This window comes from Dermacentor andersoni, chromosome 2 (genome assembly GCF_023375885.2).
Source record: "Dermacentor andersoni chromosome 2, qqDerAnde1_hic_scaffold, whole genome shotgun sequence".
Classification (NCBI taxonomy): Eukaryota; Metazoa; Arthropoda; class Arachnida; order Ixodida; family Ixodidae; genus Dermacentor; species Dermacentor andersoni.
The window spans coordinates 79592375-79615691 of record NC_092815.1 but is presented as its reverse complement, the minus strand read 5'-3'; the positions used below and the strand labels follow the sequence as shown (position 1 = coordinate 79615691).

The 23317-nt window shown below is 45.6% G+C and overlaps 1 protein-coding gene across 1 annotated transcript in view; it reads left to right on the top strand.

Moving 5' to 3' along the window:
• The first annotated feature begins 419 nt into the window (after nt 1–419).
• LOC126541783 (oxytocin receptor-like) overlaps nt 420–23317 on the top strand; it is a 73160-nt gene continuing 50262 nt past the window's right edge. Inside the window, exon 1 of the mRNA XM_050188711.2 lies at nt 420–590. The gene's annotated coding sequence lies outside the window, so the exon portion shown is untranslated. The remainder of the gene's footprint in view (nt 591–23317) is intronic.

Sequence of the window (23317 nt, the reverse complement as noted above, 5' to 3'; positions counted from 1 at the left end):
CGCCGGATGACGAGGCCAGCAATCTAAAAACCGTTCGTTCTGAAAGTGGCCTGTCGCCAGGGCTAGGCTAGCGCAGCCTGTATGCTCAATCGAGATCAGACGAAGAATATGTTGGCACTCTTTGACCATCCGTAGCCCTCGGACTAAAACTCTACACCTACCATTACCATCACACAGATGATGTGTTCACGGCTCTCCTCACGGTCACAGTCGTCGCACGCAGCTGTGTCTACGAGAGAAGGAGGCCAACGCTAAGCCGTGGGGATGAATGGAGCGGGTGAGTCCTTCCGTTTGTGAGAGAGAACGACGTCAGCAGCCAGCTTCTGCGCACGCGCGGCGCCGTGGAGGCGAAGGGCGAGCGCGCGGTGCAAACTCCGCGCTCTCCGCAGGCTGTTGCCTACTCGCGGAGACCGCAGCAGTTGACACACCGCTGTCTGCGGGAGGGAGAAGCGCTCCGGACTCGGAAGCGACTTCGTGGTGGGGAAAGGTTAGTTAACCTGACCCGACTCGCTGGAGCGGCAACGGAAAAAAACATTGCGCGATGCCGCGCACGATTGCAACAGGCACGGCTGGGACTCTCTTTGTTGCGGGTGAGTTAGAAAGTCTATATCGTTCACCTTATTTCCTGTCGAATGGAGCAGTGAACCTGCGGTGCACAAAATATGTGCTCCGAGGTCGGCGATGAATCGCCTTGACGATCCTTCTTTCAGTGCAGAAAATGTTGTCTGTGCCATGGAGTAACGCATCGTTGCAGCGATCTTTGAAAGCATTGCCGTAGGCACTCTTCCATGAAAGTCATATTGTACCTATGTATTACCACTCGAGCGTCTTCGTACCTTTTCATTATTAATTCGAATGCACTATATGCCGTATTGAGAGCAAATCCGTCGTAGTCGGCGTGGCAGAAAGATAGTACTAAAAATGGTCGACGGCGTAAAGAGTGAAAACACGGCAAATAATTCGGCAGAGACGCTTAAGACTACTTACGCGTAGGAATGCGCAATCATAATAGTTCTTTTGATGCAATGTTTCTTTCCACGCGTTCCTGATCCGCCAAGCTCTCGCCTGCGTTCAAAATGCGCCTCGGCAAGGCCAAATCAAAGCGCGCCAAGCATATCAACGCGCTCGCTTGGCCGCGAGGAGTTTGTCAGTCGAAGGAACGTTCAGCGCCGTTCAGTTGAACATTAATGCTTTTTATTTTACGCACTCCTGACTGGGCGTCCCTCGTCCCCATTCGGTTCGCACTCGCATGTGCAATGACCAAAGCAATAGGCACACCTTTAGTCAACGAGAACCGCGGAGCCACCGTGTTGTCGGCAAACGCGCTCGTCTCGCCCCTCGGAGGCCCGGGCTCGATTCCCACCCAGACCAAAATTTCCCACATTTCGTTTCCAAACCAATAATCTACTTTGTTTACAGGAACCTCCGTGAGAAACTTGACATCAATGCGAGCATTTCGTGAGGCGTTTTTACTCTTCGCGCCGTCGGCCATTTTCGGTGCAATATTTCTGTACAATATACTCGCGTAATGGAGCATATAATGCTTTCGCATTAAAACGTGTTCACACCTCCTAAGAAGTGCTTAGGTGGGCTTGGATTTCCTTTTATCTTTATCACTGACTGCCTGGTATGTGCGTATCTGCAGAACGTGCAGAATGTGCCGTTTCATTACCGTTATTTTTTTAATATACCATATGGACGCATTAGTAGTGCCGATTGAGACCATCGCCAACCACGTCCTACTTGCAAACCTATTTTTGATTGCTTTCATTGTTGCTGGAGTGCTCACCAACCTCAGTTTTTAAGGTTACCTACCCTGAACCCCTGCGTGCTGACGGGTTCAGAAGCGTATAGATGCTCTCGGGCACATAATTTTGTGAGCACGACCAATGCGAAACAGCCGCGGACATGCGACGCAATTTGAAAGGAACAAAGAAATCACTTTGTTCAGAACAGCCGATGAGATTGGAATCCTGTTTTTATCAGTTCGGATGCCAGAGCTCGAAGCACTCGGCCACGGTACTGACGCGATCTTAGCTGTAAATGCGGTTCATTTGCGGCGATCATACGAATTCGAGTAAACGCAGCAAATGCTTGTTTTAATGAAGAACATATGGCCAAAAAAAAATTTACCCTTCAGCAGTCTTCTTTTTCGTTCGGAAAAGACGAGACGCCCCCAAATTGCCTGCGATGTACCAAATGTGAAAAATAAACTTTGAGCCGATCATTAGGAGAAACGACTGAGAAAAAAGAAAGGTAGCAGAGGGAGAACGAGGTAGTTAGCAGCTATCCCAACATGTCGCTTCGTGGTACGATCGAGCTGCCCGACTTTTTCTTTGTTGTTGTTGTTGTGTTCCTCTTAAACTGCATCTTTTTCCACACGGAACAAACCATGTTCCTAACTGCTACAAGTTCGGACACATTTAGCTCGTTTTAACTTATACAGTAAGCTCGCCATTGCCTATCCAGTATACAGACAGACATGCGGTATGCTAGTGGGGCTATTGCATATGAGCTGTGCCTCGAGTTCCAGTAAAGGCAGTAATCGTTTTACACAATCCAACGGAGCTCTTGAAACGGAGCAAAAACGCAGATTGGTTACACTTACTGCAGTAAAGTACCACAATTAAGCAAGTAGGGATGCAATTTTAAATGGCAAAAGACAGCTAAACAATGCTCGACTGGCTGGCTGGTAATAATCTGGTGGTGGTAATCACATCCCATTAAGAATGCCGTGAATGGCCGACATAATTCCAACCACACTTTGGGACTGCAATAAAATCTAATTCTGCGCGTACGAAAAGTTTATAACTGTTCAGGCAAACGAAAACGCAGCAAGACTAACTGGAATGCTTTATATCGGGCGCAGCAGAACGTGAGCAATCAAGCTTAGAAAAGCAGTCAAATGCAGAGTAAAGAGACAGGTGTCGTTTAATTAGGGCTCGCCAATGAGAAGCGAAGAAGCATGGAATGAAAGCGACGCAGTCAGGTGGTTCTCTAAATGTCTGCTTCCCTCTGCCTAGCGTTCGCGCTCGACAGAACATGACAGAAATACAATATTGCGGAGGCATGCGTTTGCCATTACACCAGCCGTGTAAATCTGCGCCTACGTAACTTTACCAGAGCTAATTGCAGTAATCACATTGGAACACACTTCGCAACGAAGGTCCTATACAGTCTGCTTAGAAGTGTCGTCGTGCCAAGGGAATCACTCTACGAAAGACCGTGTCTCCTAATGGGGATGCGATGAAATCCAATAAGTGTCGGCGGCACGCAAAGAAATTATCGCCCCCACCCCCTTTTCTTTTTCTGCTTTTTTTTATATTTCTTCCTTTAATTTTCTTGGGTCGGGCTCTCAAAGTGAGTTGTCTTGGGGAGTCGGTATGCCGTCTCGGGCTCTCTCGTAGGACGAGCTCTTTGAGCATGTGACGGTGTAGCACGAAACTCGTTAATGCGTCACCCATGGCAACCAAGAGTGAATGAAAGAGAATAGTTAATGATGCTCCTTCATTTTTCGGCTTTCGTTTTGCAATGAAGTCATGGCTACGAAACAGGCAGCTTCGGGTGAACCCGAAACAAAATATAGAAAGAAAATTGAAGTGCGTGGAAAAGAAGACGGTAACTGAGACAAAGAGACGAAAAGTGCATTGAATATAAGTGCAGAAATGATTTCAAAGAAGGGATTAAGGACGCGAGGCAGATAGAGAGAGTTAGAGCGAGAGATAGGACTACAACATATAAGAGATAATCAGGAGAATACGAAATAAAAAGCGCTTTTTGAACTACATATAGAGCTTCTCGTTACTGCCCAAGGTTACTAGTCCACATATGCACTAAGGTGTGCTCGGAATTCTTAACGACACAGTACGCATTTAATTACGCCTTCCGCAGTCGCGCTTGCGGCAAGAAGAATTGCGACGGCGGCTTGGTTCTCGCGGACGTGAATCGCTGACGCGACATGTAGTTTTCCCACAATTAGCTAAAACGCAAGTAAGCCCAACGCAAACGGAGCGCCCAATGGGATTCTGTAGAAGAGTTGCAGCGGAGAGGGTACGCGATATTACAACTCATACGCGGAGTTCCAATGGCTGTATTGTTATAATCTCCGAGGAGTGCCTTTTCAACTCTAAGGCATTGCGTGCCCGAGCAACCAGGCCACCTGGTTCCTTACGTATAGCGTCGCGCTGCAGTAGTCTGGACGGTCTGTCTGCTCGAGAATTCGCTCTGAAAACTTATCGTGGCGGAGTTTCTTACATAACACGCCCTTTCGTAAATGGTTGGTTTTGGACTGAGCATTATTTTCGTTCATTGTATGATTCTATGACCTATAGTGGTGGCTCAGTGGTCATGGCGTGCTGCTGCTGAGCACAAGGTCCCGGGTTTGATTCGCGGAAGCGAGGACGACTTCTCATGCGGGGGGGGGGAAGGGGGGTTATTGCAAGAACACGAGTTCACCGCGCTTTATGCTGCACGGCAAAAAATTCCAGGAGGTCAAAGCTGATGCTGAGTCCTTTAATGCGGCGTATCCTGTAGCCCATGCATTGTTCTGGGATGTTGAAGCAAACGTTGTGCCCCTTTCGGTGGCAGGCGCCAGCCTCCTCCTCGCTTACACATTGAAGGTCAAGTGTATATACATTTTTAAATCTAATAATAATAATAATAATAATAATAATATAATAATAATAACCTTACAAATCAACCGCAATAATTTACGGACAGGTGTATACATAACTCGTGAGCCAAAGTGAAACAATCAATTGTCTGATTAAAATGAATATCTTCTAATAAGCTTCTTTTACTGCTGCTTGTAGAGCATGCGATTAATATGGTAATTGGGGCCGTAAAAAGTAAGGATTACTTTCCACCTATTGCACTCTATTTTTATGACCGATCGCAACGAGTGACTGATGTCTGTGATAACGTAAGCGTGCCGTCCTACCAGGCGCTGGCGTCGGGCAAATAAGAATAACCAATTCACGCAGAAACTCCTCTGCTAGTTTTCTAAGTATGCGTAAGCACTGTGCCACTTGCTCATCTCTACGCTGCCCGGTGTCATCAATGTTGTGCAACTTGATTCGACCAGGATAAACGCTTATTGGGCCGCATCGGTCGTTTGCTTATCACGTTCGATAGCAAACATGATAAGGCAGGCTTAATTAAGATATCGTTGATTATGGAATTCTAGCCCATAACCATTCGTGTTAAGTATAAGCTAATTAGCCACATTAAGTTAACATAAAATTAATTAAGCCACTCCAACCCTCGACCTCTGGTGGGAGTCGAACCCAAGACCTTTGGTGTTAATGAAGGTGAATTAAGGTTAATTTAGCGAAGCTGTCGCAAAATCATCACTACATGCACCACTACAATACTGCGATCGAAATAGTCAACCGACGCTCTGTGAATGAGTGAAGCGCACTTTGCTACCCCTACAGAGTTTCGTACAATAATGGCTGCCTTCTCTTGAGTCAATAAAGGTGAGAGCCGGTTGCGTTGTTCCCGTAGGGAACAATGCGGCTCCTAATTCGCTGCCAGCTCGGAGAGATATTGATTAAATTGCGATGAGGTGCGGCTTGAGGTTAAGAATTACCGCACTGAACGCCTATGCGCTACATATTAACACGTGATTTGGCATGACGTTAATAGACTGCAGAAATCGGCCAGCAGGTGTGTCCGAATGCGACCTTCGCAGAGAAAATTTAACAATAACGATGAATGACTATAGTGAACGAATGTCTTCAATTGTGCGTTTTAAGTATGCTTTATAAATTGAGCAGTTTATTCGCATTCGAAATACTGGTGGTTAGCTAACGTACGATCATGCTTAGTTGCGAAATTTCATCAGCCAGTATATATGCAACGGCTCAACGAACTTTAATTCTCAGTCTCTCCTGATTAATTTCCTGTGCGCCTTACCACAGTACAAGGTATCCAGCAGGTTTCGCACTGATTAATTTCCCAGACGTTTCCTCTCTTCTTCATCTTTTTTTACGCTACTAAAGCGGGGTGGTGAATTCTATACGACAGGCCATTTAAAAAAGTCGTCTTTCATAATTAAATCAGCCTTTCGGTATGGTGTCTAAGAATGCCCTGAATGTAGCTTTTGTAAAGACAAAAGTTTAAGCAGAGATAGTAAGTTTTCTGAAAGCTAACGTTCCAGGCGCACCTGTGTACAAGAGAGCGGTTGCTATCATTTGGATGATCAGAGCAACTATGAACACTAAGAATTATTATTAATGGCAAGCAGAAGCAAAGCATGACTGAAAATGACACACAATTTTTTTCATTTCTTTAAACGCAATAGTTCTAAGACCAGCATTCACAACACTGTCATTCATTCATTCATTCATTCATTCATTCATTTCTAAGCGCCTACGAACAGCATAGATGGATTAATGATGCACTGAACTGAATTTAAGATAACAAACTAAAAGTACAACTTTTTGCAGAAACTCAAATAAGGAATAAAAGAATCATGTAAAGTACAAACACCTGTACGGAAAATATTGGTATCAGAACGTATAACATACTGTTGTGTTAGGACACTTGTTATCTGGCTAAAATGTGCGAACTCGCAGATTAAAAAAAAAGCGCTAGGGTTCCGGAACCCCAATTGTGACATGAAAAATGCAAGTGCCGACGTCAAGTTCTCGGATAAGACTTGACCATGCATAATTTTAAGTCAAACCACATGATCAGGATATTTTCATCATACCACCAGTGAAACGTCAATGAACCTTTTCTAAACGTTCTAACAGTCAGATTAATATTTGCGCCCCAGAAAACAGCCATCAAACAGAATAACAAGGCGACTATGTACACCCGTGAGCAAAAGTATATGGACCGCAAGGTCGCCGTAGAAACTAAATTTCTTCGTAATTACCCTGCATAAACTGAAGCTGGCGAGTACACTGGAAAGTTCGCAACGCCAAGTTTTGACTGCACTCTTCAATTTCAAATTGCATTCACAGGCAGAGGAAAAAAAAATGGCTGGGGCTTAGCCACGGTTAAGGCTGGGTATCTCGAAGCGAAAAGGTTTGGCGATGCTTATGGGTTAGCTTATGGTTGTGCTCTATGATTTAGTCTATGGATATGCTTACGGTTTAACTTATGGATATGCTTACGGTTTAGCTTATGGTTATGCTTTATGATTTAGCCTATGGTTATGCTTACGGTTTAACTTATGGATATGCATTGGTTAGCTTATGGTTAAGCTATACGTGTGCCTTGTGTAGTTATGCAAATTGCTTATCAATGATATATACCATAAGTTATGCAGGATCATGAAACTTCTTTATTCATCATTGTTGGGCACATTGTCTTGCAATTTCTGTACAGCCATAAACACAGCTGTCTGTATCGGTAGTATCACTCTCTTCTCCTGCCATGTTGAATGCGCACGCCTATTGTCTGGCAAGCGGTTATATAGTCGGCCTCCGCGATAAACACGCGCTTGCGGCGAACGTCAAACAATGACTCATAGCGCGCGGCAGTGGCCATCTGCGCCGACTCCGAACACGCTTACGGAGCCAATTCAGACTCCGAACACGATCACGGAGCCAATTCAGACATACGTCGGCTCGCGCGACGCGCGGTGTTGACTAGCGTAGTGAAGCTTTTCGCTTCAATAATCGGCTTTATCGTGTTATCCGTGGTCCGTGTACTTTTGCTGACGGGGGTACGGGTTACGGGTTACGGGGGGTACGGGGTTAAACGTTCCTGACAGTAGATAAGTTCGCGTAGTTCCAGGCAACTGAAGGCAAACTCAAGCGTTGCGCGAACGAGATAGGAAAGCAATAAAAGAACACATTTATAACTCAGCACAATTTGTTGCCCTCGAGATCGCACTAGTAATCTATAAAATAAGTTCACTATATACGACACGTGCTCACTGAATTTTGTTGAGCACCGAGCGGGACGGCTAGATCAGTCACGCAGCCTATTCCTTTAGGCCGGCGAACCATTTAAACAATAGGCATATTCCTGCACACTTAGCTTTCTTCTGAACGAAATAACAAACGTTTAATCAAAATTTACACGAAGATTTCTGGCACACCGATGAGCAACATAATTTTCACGTCCCTTTGTTGCAGTACACTGCCAGGTTCACTTTCGATCGCCCCGGGAAAGTTTGACATCTTCAGCCTATGTGAGGAAGTGGGAACGTTGTAGACCATGCGAGAGGGTTGATAAATGTATGAAGTAACAACGGTCCCGGAATTGAACCTTTAGGAACTCCAGATATCAATTCATAAAGCGCGGAACGCTTCCCACCAACTCGAACGTAATTCAACCGTGGTGAAAGGTAGTCCCTTAAAGTTGGCGCATAAATTGGGGACAGAAGTTTTTGCAGAAACACGCAATGTGAAACTAGATTGAAGGTCTCTGAAAGGCCAAAATATATGGCATCAATTCGCCTCCAGCTAGCGAAGGAAAGCCCAACACTATGCAGAAAACACAAAAGTTTGGTTTCGACAGACCTGCCACGAATAACGCAATGCTGGCAGCTGCTTACATGCATTAGACAAAAAGCATAACAGTGTTCAAACGTAACTATGTCGAAAACTTTACCAACAGGGGACAAAAGTGAGACAGGGCAATAAGTTTTAGCAACCGTGATGCTGACACCCTAAATATCTAAAAATCCGAAAAACAATAAAAATCTGCACATATTTAGCATCGATGTCTTACGTTCATTTAGAATCAGCCAATACATTATGTGCGCTGTCTTGTGGGGGTGCTCCACTCTGACGCGTCTGAGACGCTGATATGTTGCTTTCCCCGCATGGCTTTCGCGTCTCCTGTAATTCGTCTTCTCCGCGTAGCTAAGGCCCAGCAGTGGTCTGCGTGGTTGCGGAATATCGCGATAGACGGCGCAAGTGTTGCGCTGCTAACGCCACCTAACGGATGCTAGGGTGTGAAAGGGAGTAGGCTCCTCCTGTTCGGCTTGGGCTCGGCCAGCTGCGTGGGCGTTTCGTGTGCTCCTAGGCCGTTCGCGGGACCGTCCCGCGAAAGGCTTAATAGCAGGACACCAGAAAGAACGAACACAATCGTTCGAAAGCGCCACCGCTCGCGTGACCGTACACGAGAACGATTAGGCGTAGGTGTGCAGCGTGGGAGAGAACATATTCTCTCGCTATCCAGTCGCGGTGGGTCGCACTTCCTCGAGTTGCCGCGCGCCCACAGGCATGTTCTATCGGTTATGATTCGGCTAGCTGGCATTGGTGTAGCAAAGGTGCAATATGTGTCCTTGTGGTTGTTTTCACTACTGTGTCGCCGTTCCTTTGTCCCGAGAGCACCGGTGAGACCCCAGTCTATACCTACAAGTTGAAACTAAAATATGAGAGACGTGGTGCGTTGCCCGTCCCCAGTTTGAATTTAGCAACATGGAACCCCCTAACACGGTCCGGAATCTTAATAGATGCGTAGGCTTGCATTTTTAGAGCCGCATACTTTTTTTACTACCATAATAACTTGGATTATTATTTAGTTTTCTGTTGACGTCCTTAAGTTTCATACGGACTTCATCTAAACCCCTTCGCTTTAAATATGGCTTGGCTGCAAACTACACTCTTCAGCTTTTCGTCGTCATTTTCGAGGTCCTTTCCTGATGAATTAGGTGCGGTGTTCATGGAGTGTCTCTGACACAAACCGCCATCTTAGTTATTTGTTGAGTGTCTTATTCAATGCTTCGAAATAGCGTGGCATTGACGCCAACTGCAATTTGCCGGGGAACGCACAAAGTCGTTCTCCGATGAAAAGTGATTTCGAGACTTGCGCTTGCGATATAATGCCGATGTGGCCGAATTTCCATGGCACGCTATACGCGAAGCACGCTATTCAGAAAAGAAGATCTGTAATGTTGCCGAAATATTTCAGTATCGCCTGGACAACAAGAACAATAAATATGAATGGCTTGCGGGCCAAGTGCTGTCAAATGAATACTCGAACTTCAAATTCCTTCAACACAGATAAAAAAAGCCACGCGAGTTAGTAAATCGTTCTTCTTAACCACCATAACCTAACCTACACAGAACAAAAGAGTCGGCGCAAACAAAATTCTTTAAAGTTGTGTGAGGCCCTACGCAGCGCAGTTATTACGATTGCTTTGAAGAAGACGTGCAGCCATAACCAGGAGGTATGCGGGGTGCGCTTGCGAAATTTTTAAATTTTGGAAGTACAACGCTAAAAGCCAGCTGCAAAATCAAATTCTTTGACACTCCGTGCCCCTCCTTACGAAAAAGAGAAGGCGGATGGCAGAGAACGTACCATTAGTCCAATAATATACGTAGAGAAGCTTCGCACTTCCTACGGGTATAGAAATGTGAGCGGCCGGAAAAGGCCAGGGTCACTCGCATTGCGACAATGGTCGTGGAATTTGCTCGAACGATCGGTGGGAAGCTTAATAATCGTCTCGCCGTTGCTACCGAATGGTTCTTGAGCGATAAGACATTTCGATTTCCAATTTCCAATACTTCGCAGTCGTCACCGTCGCACGACCTAAACGAAAATAGTCGATTTAGTTAACGCTGACTCCTAAGGTACGTAATTCGTCGTATTCACTCGACATTCCAATAATATAATAGACAGTCTAAGATTGTAAAGATTGTCTGTGCTGTTTGAGCAGAAAGTTTATACAGGCCGTTTCACTTTTTTTTCTCTCTTCCACATTCTCGTGTGTTTAACACTTAAAATAACGTAACTACCAAAGCGCTATTTTGTTCGCTTTCACTTCAACACTTTTAACTGAGCAGTCCTTTATTGTGAGCGTCCTAAGAATTATTGTATTTTGAACTCCTTCGGAATTCTCCACTGGAATGGTCGACAGCCGATTGGAAATGGCTACCGTTCGTTATGAAGGGAATCGTGAAATAGCTGTAAGAATTCATATGAGCCATCATCATTCTTCATTCCTACAAATTAATATTTTAGAAAAGCCGGCGATATACCCTATTTGCTGTCAAAGTTGACAACATCAAAATCAGTTAATAAATAAATAAATAAATAAATAAATAAATAAATAAATAAATAAATAAATAAATAAATAAATAAATAAATAAATAAATAAATCCAGGCCAAGTAGCCGACTAGAACGACCTCTATTCAGCCCCTTTTCATAGATTTATTTTATGTGTATCCCTCTCAATTTCTATGCTTCTTTTTCTTTACTCTATCCAATACAAATATTCTCAAGGCAATCGACAACCTTGCGGTGAAAAGGCTCGTTTTTTTCAAATCCTCTTGGGTATGAAAAAAGTGGGCTTGGTCAGTATTTGGAAAGGAGACATGTTTGGCAAGGCTGCTAGTTGATTGCCGGCACTGTTGTCGCGAAAATCTACAGGCGCCCTTCTCAAGCCAGAGGTCTGCTTTGATCTTGGCATGAGACGTTCCCCGGGCCCAGCCACCGCAAGCACTATAAGCACGTTCTTACATGAAGGTTATCTCAGCACGTGCATGAATGATCTTCAAATGAAAGTGTACTGGTGGCACTCTTACAAGATAAACGATGGACGTAGTTGCGATTTGCCATAGGGTCATCAACACAAACTGAACGATCATCGCACGGTGTAGGTCCCCTGAAATGATGCCCAAACATAACCGTCAGTATTATACACTGTATTCATTTGTCACCTCTGTCAATGGTATTAAATATAAAATAAACAACTAGGTATATGCTTTCGGCCACAGCTCACCAAATATAATTGGAATGACGGGTAACTAACATATTTGTGTGCCCGGTCAGCCTGTCAATTATAATTGACCGCGCCTGAGAACGCTTGTAAGGTTGATTGCACTTAGCATGTATGGTTGCTTCCCTGCTTTGCCTCCTTTACTTCTGCCGTAATGCCGTGTAGGCATTCGCTGATCATGTTCGTCAATGGAAATTCGCTCATAGGCCAAAGCCACGACGGGCGACCAGAACATTTCGGCGGAAAGGAGAGCTGCTGAAGTTCCTGCAGCAGCAGCCGCTAACGAACGTAATGCGTACAGGTGCGTCATACAACAAAGAGCGCGTTCTCGGTTCCCGCTTCCGAGTCGTCGATTGTTTCATTCGCACGATGGAGACGCATGCGGGCTGGATGCGAAAATGGATACGAGCGGAGTTTTCCGATGAACAGTTCGCGGGAAAACACGAGCTTGCGAATGGAGCTAATTATAGCCGCGAAAGCTAGCAACTGAAGCTGCGCGCCCCCGCACAATACGCAGAATCGCGTTCTCGATGAGCTCAGCAACTGTTCATATACGAATAGGTACGAGGGATATCTTCAACAGACTAATTTATCACGCAGTTCTGGAAATTTAGCTCCAGTTTCCCGCATTCGAGGCAGTGGTGGTAGTATTGCGAAGCGCGGAGTTCCCATATATGGGCACTTGTGTGCCTCTGGGCCGGCTTGTGAGGAAGTGTAGGGATTGAGCACACTGTTAAAGGCTGTTCAGAGCAATATGTTGCTCCGATAACGACATTTTGGTAGCGTGGATAGGCGTGCTGATGTTCCTCCTCACGGGGCTAGCCTGGCGTTCTTGATCTGCAGTTCAATCAATCAATCAATCAATCAATCAATCAATCAATCAATCAATCAATCAATCAATCAATCAATCAATCAATCAATCAATCAATCAATCAATCAATCAATCAATCAATCAATCAATCAATCAATCAATCAATCAATCAATCAATCAATCAATTTGTTCCCGTATATCTTAATAAGCAGACCCAAGAGCGGCGAACAAAAGCTGCCATTCGTCTGCTCGACGAGCCCGCATCCCCCATTACATCGGTTCGCAGCAGCATAAGGAAGGAGATGCAGATCAGTACATAAAAACAAAGCACCAAAATAACTAATATAATAACATAACGCTGAAGAATTGCTACGTAATCACACAACGGTGCCGAGCTCACAAAATTCGAGCGTTTACAAGAATGCTTGACGCGCATGGTAAGCAAATTAAAATTGACACATTCATAAAATTTCAAAAGATATGGCAACGTGTACTAGAGGGGTTGCATTCCTGAATTTAAACGCGCATTTGGTACTTTCCACGCTTCGCCTATACTCGTCTGATAACACTGCTCTTTCCTTTTTCAGACAAGAAAATGTTAACCAATTAATTTTTCATTAACTTTTAATTTAAGTAGCACAATTAATTGATAGCGGTGCAGTTGGTGGATTCTAACAGTCGTTCCGCGTGAACATTTCTTACGCTTTTAGCATGGCTGTTTCTCTAGACGCTCGTGGACTCGGCGTCTCGGAGGGAGACAATCACCAGACGTAGGACTCATTTTCCAGTCCCTTCAAGCCCTTCACGAGACACTACGTATTCAGAATGACAACGGCACAAACAGCGGAACAAGAAAGAAAGACAGGCATAGCGCTGAGCCTGTCTCCCCATTTTCTACCGTTCTTTGCCCTGTTTTCGTTATATATATCATGTACCAATTAGCCTAAGTGCAAACTTCCTTGAAGGACACTAAGTCTTGAAAGCTCGCTTACGGAAGACTCTTATTCTGTATAGGCTTTGAAGTAATGCCCTTCTGTGAGCACAATGAGATGAACAGTTCCTCATCGCCGATCATAAGGCATAATGCACGGAAACTTCGGAAGACTTCACATCGAGCCCGCGTGGTCACATCGACCGTTCTATATCGCGCTCGAACTACCGGCAGACATAAACACAGGTTCGGTCATTTAGGACTTGAAAACACGGCGTTCCTGCAAATATTCGATTATTATTGCAGTAGAAAGAAATGTAAACCACATAAGAAGTTATGGGGTTTTACGTGCCATAAACAGGATCTGATTAGGAGGCACGCTATAGTGTGGGACTCCAGAAATTTTGACCACCTGGGGTTCCTTAACGTGCACCTACACCTAAGTACGCGGGTGTTTTCGCATTTTGCCCCGTCGAAATGTGATCGCCGTGGCCGGGATTCAATCCCGCGACCTCGTGCTTGGCAGCCCAACACCACAGCGACTAGAAGCAACCACGACGGGTTGTAGACCTAGTGATATGGAGAATTCACCAAAGCGGCGCCAGACAACGGAGTGACGTCTTCCTTATTCGTATCTTGGTCGACTAACGTGGCATTTCGCCTTCTGAGATTGCGCATCCGACAGACGGGATATAACCGAATGTGCGCCACCCTCCCCCCTCCCCGCCCCAAAACCAGCCTGTACAAAGGCCCGCAGCACCTAAGAATAGCAAACCGTACTGTATTGGCTTCCGCAGCGCCGTGTCTTTGTTCCCCGTGAGCGGATATGCAGGCGCCCGCCGAGTCAGAGATTGTCGTGCGTCCCCGAGTCTCCCGGCAGGGGATCATAGATCGCTGCACACGAGACCGAAGGTTCATTTCTCGCCTTGCGGAGACGGCAATAGCTCTCGAAGGCTGTCACGACCCTTTAGAGCGATGCTCTTATCACGCAACCTCCCAAATAATGATGGCACATACAAAGCATTTGTCAAAAAAAAAAAAAAAAAAACGAAGAAGCAGAAAAACACGTGCGAGACCTCGCGAACGAAAAGAAAGCGCCGAAGGCGCTCCCGAATGGCACGTAGATCCTGTTTGCAAATTTGCCCAATTCTGTGGATATATGAGCTGATGTTTGAGAGCTTGTTTACTAAATGATAAGAAAGAAAAAGCAATCAATCGCAGGCAGGTCATAACTGTAATTCTATAGCCAAGTTATTGAAAACTCATTTTTTAAAATCTTTGCTAGGCTAAATTCGCCGCAGCACTGCAACCATACATTACACAAGAAGCGGATCGACTTAGCAAGGAACCTCGACAACAGCCACAGTTTCTAAGTATTTGTCCAAATAAGGGATGGAATGTGCGTTGACGTTGCCGTTCAACGCAAGTGTACCTATGGCTTCGTTCCTCGTTTACCTAGCGAGATTTCTTGAATGTTTCGAACAGAGCAAAAATATAATACGCTCCATAGTAGATATGGTTTGAGCATTGACGGGCTTTGATTTCGAGTTTGTAATATGTGGGGCAATATAACGAACTAAATAAGCGAAAGCCTGCTAATTAATCATTGCATCGACGATCATTGCACCAACTTTCATGATAGTGAATACTATGCGTTGTGTTGTGCACATCATAAATTGTCACTTCGTTTGAGGTTCTCCTCTCTTCCAAATCATAAAAGGACACTGGTCACTGAAACAACCGGGGCACTGGATTCTGCAAAGGGCGTCAATGTACAGCACTCTGATTTGGAAGGCATATAATACTGACCAATGAGAGCACGGATGTATCAAAATCTAACGGTTCGCCCATGCTAATAAGTACATATTTACCCATACGGTATTTAAGAGGATTACCCACGCGAACGGTTTTGTCAAGTAGAGAAAGATATTCATTTATTTTACAGCGGAAGCTGTAAAGGGCTCATTCTAATAGCCATTTCGGTTGACGATGTTGTCCGCTGCCGCCGCCACCGGTGCCTGTAGCAGCTATTGTCAAGAATGAGAAAAACAAAATACCCAGTTCCCTCTGGACTCGAACTCGGGCACTGTGCGCGGGAGTCAGCTGTTCCACCATTGCGCCACGCCAACTTTTTCTTTTTTTATTGCATCGAATTACGAGCAGTGTCATGCGAAGAAATGTTTAGGTGCTAGCGTTATACACATCCTAGGGACACGGCAACGAACATCTTGACCAAATACAGACAGATAGGGCTTTTGATAGATAGGTTCATGGAAAATGTTATGTACAAGTGTTATGATTAGCGGCATTCGATCAAGGCTAAACAAATATTGTAGAGTGAATCTGGCTTTTAAAAATGAAATATTGCCTTCAAGTTCTTTAAGAAAGCCCCACCACGGCAACTTTCGAGTAAAGTTTGTAGTAACAAAAAGAAAAGGGAGGCGTGGAGCAAGACTTGTTCGATTAACCACAAGGAGGAGGGAATGACGGACCTCTTTGAGGTAAAATAATTGCATGACCAACCAAGTGTCGAAACATGCAGATGTATAAGACTGAGACCTCCCTTCTCAAGTGGAAAAAAAAGGTTGTTTTTTTCTCGTGGCTTCACACGAGAAATACCAAATAAAACATGTGAAAGAGAAAGAGACCGGAAGTGAGAGAGAGATAGAGAGAAATGAACACAAGCACAGACAAACCGCGTACTTGGTTAAAACACGTTGGCGGGCTAGTTGGTTAGAATCGATGGTAGAGTGTATAAGCGCGACTGGACGAGGACGAAGAAAGAAACAGATACACAGACACAGCGCTGTGTCTGTGTATCTGTTTCTTTCTTCGTCCTCGTCCAGTCGCGCTTATACACCCAAACCGCGTACGCTATGGAGCCGTAGGGGGCGGCGTTCTTAAAGTCTATCGTGAAGCCCCGTAAACCGCAGGAACCTTAGTAACGCTAGTAAGGCCTTCAGCGCGGATGTTCTTTGGGAGCACTGACCTAAACCTTCTAGTACTGATAATGGGCGATTGTCCAATTGGTCCAGCACTCTGCACATCAGTTCTTTCTGGGCACTATATCGCGGGCAGACACAGATAATGTGTGCGAGCGCCTAAATTTCTGAACACAGATTCAAGAGCAGTGCACGATTTGCAGAAAATAAAGAAGCTTAGAAGCAAGCAATAGGTCGCATGCCTTAGGGTTCGCAAAAATGGAGAGGTCACGGCACCGCCAGGTTGTCACCTTTCGACGGATAGTAGTTATCGCGCATGTCGAATGAGGTCTAATATTAGGAAATTATCAAACGTCACCTAAAGATATCGCAGCGGAGACTGATTCCAATGAATATTCGAGAGCACAGAGGGAGTTAGAGCTCACATGCCTAGCAAAAACCGACTACATTTATCAAAATTTACACTAGCTCCTGCAGTTTCACAGAAATTCAAGGTAGTGTTTATTGTCTAAGTAATACCTGGCTTATCGACGCAAAAGAAGGAAATATCATCTGCATAAGCTAGAACTTTTCAGTTCCTCTTCTCCATACCTGTATCCTTTAATGTTTGGGTTGGAAAGCATGCTTAAGCAAGGCGGTTCCAAATATAGCGAGAAGTAAGGTGACAGCGGACAACCCTGATGGTCGGATGACTGTAGCTGTATTTTATCTGAGAGGATATGGTTCCAACTTTGTAGTGCACTGTGTATAACAAAGTGCTATACCATGGCGTAACACATTCTCTAACTGATGATCTCGCAGTAGTCGGAAGGAAAAATTGGTGCTGAACCTTATCAAAGGCTTTTGCGAAGTCAATCTGAAGAAGAGCTACTTGATCTGTACTACCTTCTATGCACTCAAGGACTAAACCTGTGATATGAATATTTGTCTGTAAGAGCATCCTCGAATTTCGCACGTTAGATGGTCCCCTACTGTATTAGCAACAACTGTCTGCAATCAATTTGTAAGTACATTTGAAAATATTTTATAATCGACCTTACATCAATATCGGCTTATATCCGCTTACTTTCTTTATTAGTTAATTATCAGGCTCTTTGAGGCTGAAGCTGTGTGACCCTGATAGAAAGACGAAGGAAGCTCACCATGCTTATAGGCTTCTTTGTTAAGCTGCTCAAGAAAAGGACGCAGGAATTCCTGAAATTTTATATAGAAAATTCAGCACCAACGGCATCAGGGTCAGGCGTATTGTTTTTCTGCGAAGTTTAAACTGCGTACTTAATTTATTCTCGAGGTATTGGCCCGTCAGGGCTGAGTAGATTATCTTGTTTAAGTGTGGCAATGGAAGAATAAACTGGTCAGCTTTTTCTTTAGAGCGCAGCTCTTAACAGCCCGTTCCTGCCGCGAGTGTCAGCGGTGTCCGCTGCTCCTGCGTAACCGAGCGAACAAGCGCCGAGCAGATTAAAATTAAACGCGCAGCGCAATGGGAGATGAAACAAAGCCGACAGTGCAGAGAGAAGAAATAAAGCGCAGGAAAAGGGTGCAGCGGTACCATGTGGCGAAAAGCGGAGGAAGAGTGGAGGGGAGACCGGGTTGCGCGTGCGCCGAGTTACCGGTGACCACGGCATCCGCAGCCGCGTGGGCGATCTCATCTGCGCTTCCGAGGGGTGACCAGGGTTCCGTGAGGTGAGGTAGGCTACGCTTGTAGCGTGGATGTTCTTTGGGAGCATCCCAAAGAACCTTTGACCCAGCAGCGTGAGCTGCTGAGATTAATCCACGATACCAGCGTGTGTGACGGGGATCACTGCTTCTGCAAGGGGCCATGGCAAGCGGCTACGAGTTAGGCTCGATGCGACGCTCCCTTTGGTGTTGTCGCCGCTGACACTGGGGGCACGACTTTCCCGCGATGAGCTCTCGTGGTTGGTGGAACGAAAGCGTGAGAAGAAAAGCGTAGTGCTGTGCAAGATGGAATGTGCGATGACCATGGATACGATATGGCGCCAGAGTGGCATGAGTCGTCTGTATGAAAAAGAAAGCACTGCCTGAGCGGAGGTCTGTCTGCGGCGACTGCTATGAATCGAACCTACGCGTCACCCACGGGCTCTCTCGTGACCTCCCGATTAGCGAGACAGACGCTCCACATGTCACTCCGTTGGAACGTGCTACACGAGAGAGATTGTCCACATCAGCCAATATATCGCGAAATGAGAACACATATAGAGCTGCGCTCAATTTTCGCGTTTGGGAGTGCCGTTATTGTCGGTGAATTTTTTTACTCTCTCTTTGACCATTTCCCATTGAGCAAACAGTGAAAGCTGTCGACATTGTGTTATCTCTGCTAATAATTATCCCACGTTGTTAGCAAATTTTCTTCTTGTAAAAGTTGTTTGTTAAGTTCCCACAACTCCCAGCTTGGAGAAAATTTTTCGAATCTTTCGGGGATCCCACGAAAGAGCTACCAAACAATGGTATGTGAGAAATACAGGCTTCATGGCGTAGTTGTGAATGTGAGACCGGAGATTCGTCGAAGCATACACACAATCATGTTAAGCTTGAGAGACGCCTTGGAAGTGCGTAGAAAGCACTCAAGAAGTAGGCAAGTAGGCTTCCATGTCTATTAGATAGCAGTCATCCGTTAATTTCTGAAGCAAAGCAGCACCTACGTCATATTGATTCGTTAGGTATGAGTGACCTCTAGGATAACAAACACAGTTGAAGACTCCCAACACTACCAAAAAAGAGAGAGAGAGAAAACGGAAGGAAAGACTGGGAAGTTAGCCAGTGTAAGTGCTGTCTGGCTACCCTGTGCTGGGAAAAAGGATAAAGGCAATAAAAGGTCAAATCAAAAACAAGCACAAAAATAAAGTGAGAAAAATTCACACAATAACGCGCTACAACTTTCAACGTCGGTCGCACAATTCACAAGCCCTTAAGAACTTGAGCAAAGCTCTTAAGGCCTTGAATGCCGAAACCCGCCTGGACCAGTGTCCTAGAACTTCTATAAAGGGGCAATTGTCCAATGTTTCGAGTGCGCTCGCGAGCACTTTGCTTTCCACATAGTAACGGGGAAAATCACAGAGGAGGTGCTTGATCATCTCCTCGCAGCCACAGTTGTAGCAAGCAGCTTGGTCAGCCATTCCAGTGCGGAAGGAATAGGCGTTCGTGAATGCCACGCCGAGCCACAGGCTGCACCCAACACTACCAAATCTCTGTCAGTGTGTAGGAGTGGAGCGACAGAGAGGAAACAAACCTTCCTGTCAGTCACTCTTCAGGGAACATAGACGCAAACAAACCGCCAATTGGGGGAACGAAAAGAGAGGTCACGACATATAAAGCGGCCTTCTCCATCAACACGTAAAGAAAATGAAGGGTGATTTAGCTGCTTTCTAACAAAAAGCCAAGAACTAAAGTCACATCAGCATACGCTAAAGAGGATGAAGGCGAAAGATGGTGTGCTCAGGAGGCATTCATTACATTGATTTGCTATAGCTTATTGCAGTTGCAGTTGCGTAGTATTCTACTTGGTGTCATAACATGTTGATTAAATTAAATTAAATGATGTGGTTTTACATGTCAAACCACGATCTGATTATGAGGAACGCTGTAGTGAGAGACTCCCGAAAAATTTGGCCCGCCTGGGATTCTTTACCGTGCACCTAAATCTAAGTATACGGGTATTATCGCATTTCGCCCCCATCGAAATGCGGCTGCCGTGGCCGGGATATGATCCCGTGACCTCGTACTTAGATCATAAGAGGTAGAACTTACATCGCATAGTGCCACGTGTCAAGAGATGTAACATGTGCGCCACGTAGTCTCTATAGCTGTGTTTATTCTTCGGTACACGCTCTGGCACCTTCTTGCAAGGTACGAACCGCTGCTGGATAAGTGAACCACAGAGCTACGCGCGCGACTGCAACCAGGCAACGCCGGACTCAGCAGACCGCGGTGCAGAGCACAGCGCAAGCCGCAGCTAGCCTTCGACACCGCGCAGACACTTCAGTTTGTTCTCGTGAAAATCAAACTGGTTATGCCATCACGAACAATAAGCATCCGATACAATATTTCTCACTTGACAACATCCACCGGTTCGGAGCTTGTTGCCCTCCGAGGTGCCGTTGATTATAATAACAACCAACGGGCTAATCGGTGGGCGATATTCTGTGATTCGAAGGCGGCCTTACAATGTCTTCTGTCATCTCTTCGTCGTGGGTCCTGTGAACAACTCGTGTCCGCGATACGAGAAATGCACCATCATATAATCGCGAAAAGACACGACGTCGAGTGGCTGCCTGGCCATTGCGGTATCTCCGGCAACGACCTCGCTGACGAAGCTGCTAGGAAAGCGCACGAAGGAGCAACCCTTGTTGCTGTACCCTTATCGTGGACTGGCGCAGCCCAGCACTTAAACAAGCTAGCCCACCGTATGGCATTGGAGAAGTGGCACATACCTGAATTCACTCAACATCCACTGCATTCCCTCGATCCATCTCTGAAACTGCGGTTGTTACCAGGCCTTCCGCGTAATGAGGAAACAATGCTGTGCCGCTTACGCTTGGGCGTCGCATTCACCAGTGCATATACGTTTTTGATAGGAATGGCTGATAGCGCCGAGTGCAATGCCAGCGGTATCGAGGAAAGCATAGAACATCTACTGGGCTACTGCCCATCTTTTGAAAATGAAGGACATGACCTCTGCACAGCTCTCAATCAGCTAGATAGAAAACCGTTCACCTTTAACAAGATTTTGGAACCATGGCCTCGCATATCGCAGCTACAAAAGGCTACAAAAACGCTGCTGCGATATTTGAAAGCTACCGGATTGAGTCAGCGTCTGTGATAAGGAGTGAATGACCGAATGATATCCCTAGGGGACTTTCTCTTCTTCTTTTAATCTTTCTGTCCCCCTTTCTCTTCCCACAGTGTAGGCCAGCCAACAGGGCTCAGTCCTGGTTAACCTCCCTACCTTTCCTTTATCATTTGCTCTCTCTCCCTCTCGTGAAAACGACGCAAGAAATCCGCGAATACACTCTAATGCGTGCTGCTGAAAATGGAGCTCCTATGCAGCCGCTCCTGCAGTTTATGCTGTCACTGTGCTGTGTGTGCCGCGCCGGCCTGTGAGTTTTCTGTTAAACAAGAACCCGTGCGCAAAAGTAAGGAAACAGCACAAGGAAGTTGAAGAGCGCTCCTAATCTTAAGCTTCAAGTTTCACTTTTTAATGAACCAGAAACGAACGCCTTTCATAAAACCTGAAATCCGAAGCTGAAGATTTCGTACAGTCTTCGTTTCCTTTGTTCCGTCCTCTTACTGTTATACACAAATTCGAAACAGCAAAAAATAATGTTCTCGCCTGATCCCGCCTCGTAATCAAACATTGTCCCTCAAAAAAAAAAAGAACGAAAGAAAGAGAGAGAGAAAATGTTCACTGTTCTTTCGTTTTCCATCTCGATAATTTATAATCCATTCCCTTAATTAATATTCGAAAAAGGACGTGAGAGATGGAGTAGCACACGTGTTGTAAAGAAAAAGAGAGAGAAGGGGGGACGGAAATGCAGGGAGGTCAGCCAGACTAAGTTAAGTTTGCTACCCTAGACGTGGAAAGGGAGATATCGCACTTTCACAGGCACTGAGCTAGGTGCAGTATGTCTACAGCTGGGCACTCAAGTATGTTGCCTTCAGGTACTGAAGAAGTCCTCCAATGGTTTTCTGGGCTGATAAAATGTGAGGCCAGGCTCCCAAGACATTTGCCTCTTAAATGGCCTATCGTCCAGTCTATTCAAGGCATACTGGAGAGTCTGACGTTGACTAACGAAGTGGGAACATTGACACACAAGATGATTGATCGTCTCTTCATACTTGCACTTAGCGCACATCGGTAAGTCCACCACTCAAATACGATAGTTGTAGGACTTAATTAATGCTACTCCTACCCACAGCCGACACAGCAGTGCTGCGTCATGTCGGGGAAGGTGTGCTAGTAAGTTCACTTTCAGTGATGGGTCGAGGCTGTATAATCAACGGTTAGAGTGCTGCGGTTTATGCCAGTAACTCATCGTGATGGTAAGCGCGAGATTGAGAAGCTCTCTTGCAGCATCTACTCTCGATAAAGGTATAAGAAGTGTGGGTGCTCCAGCCTAGGCACGTCGGGCAACGTCATCGGCGAGGTGATTACTAACGATGCCACAATGTCCCGGCAGCCACTGAATGATTATATCATGTCCTTGTGAATTCAAAAGCGCAATGAGCAATTTTGCTGATTTGGGACATCATCCGGTCGTAATTACGACGTCGTAAACCTCGCAAGCTTTCGACGACTGCTTTCAAATCACAAAGTATTGCCCATTTGCTAGGCGGTTCTTTTTCACTGTATTCCACAGCAGCGCGAAGAGCGGCCAGTTAAGAACCGGTAGATGTCGTGACGTATGAAGCCTTAAAACTGATGACGGCTGATTGAGATGGCATAACAATGGCACCCGTAGAACTTTCTGAGTCCGAACCGTCCTTGAAAACATGGATCCGGTGGCATGCGAACAATGCAAAAGTTCTACTGTGATCTGCTTGAGAGCAGCGGTGGTAAGGCTAGTCTTCTTCGCAATTACTGGAACAGCAAGGCACACAGGAGGCTTTTTCAAAAACCACAGAAGAAATGGCTTTCTTGTTTCGGGCAAGTATCTCAATCACAAAGAGTGCCGGTTAGCCGCAACGTATCTGGAAAACGCTGCTTTGGGCCTTTTCTCAGGCGAGCGAGCGAGATGGTGGTCAGGAACTCTGAATATACGGCGAACATGCGCCCGGGGTGCGGCGACAGCTGCAGAAGTCGTTATTGGGTGGTCTCTCATGGTAGCAATTGTTGCTACGGTTGAAGCACATTGAGGTAGCCCCAGACATTTTCGAAGGGCTTGGCCTTGAATGCTTTGTAGGATACGGATGTTAGTTTCGTTAGCAT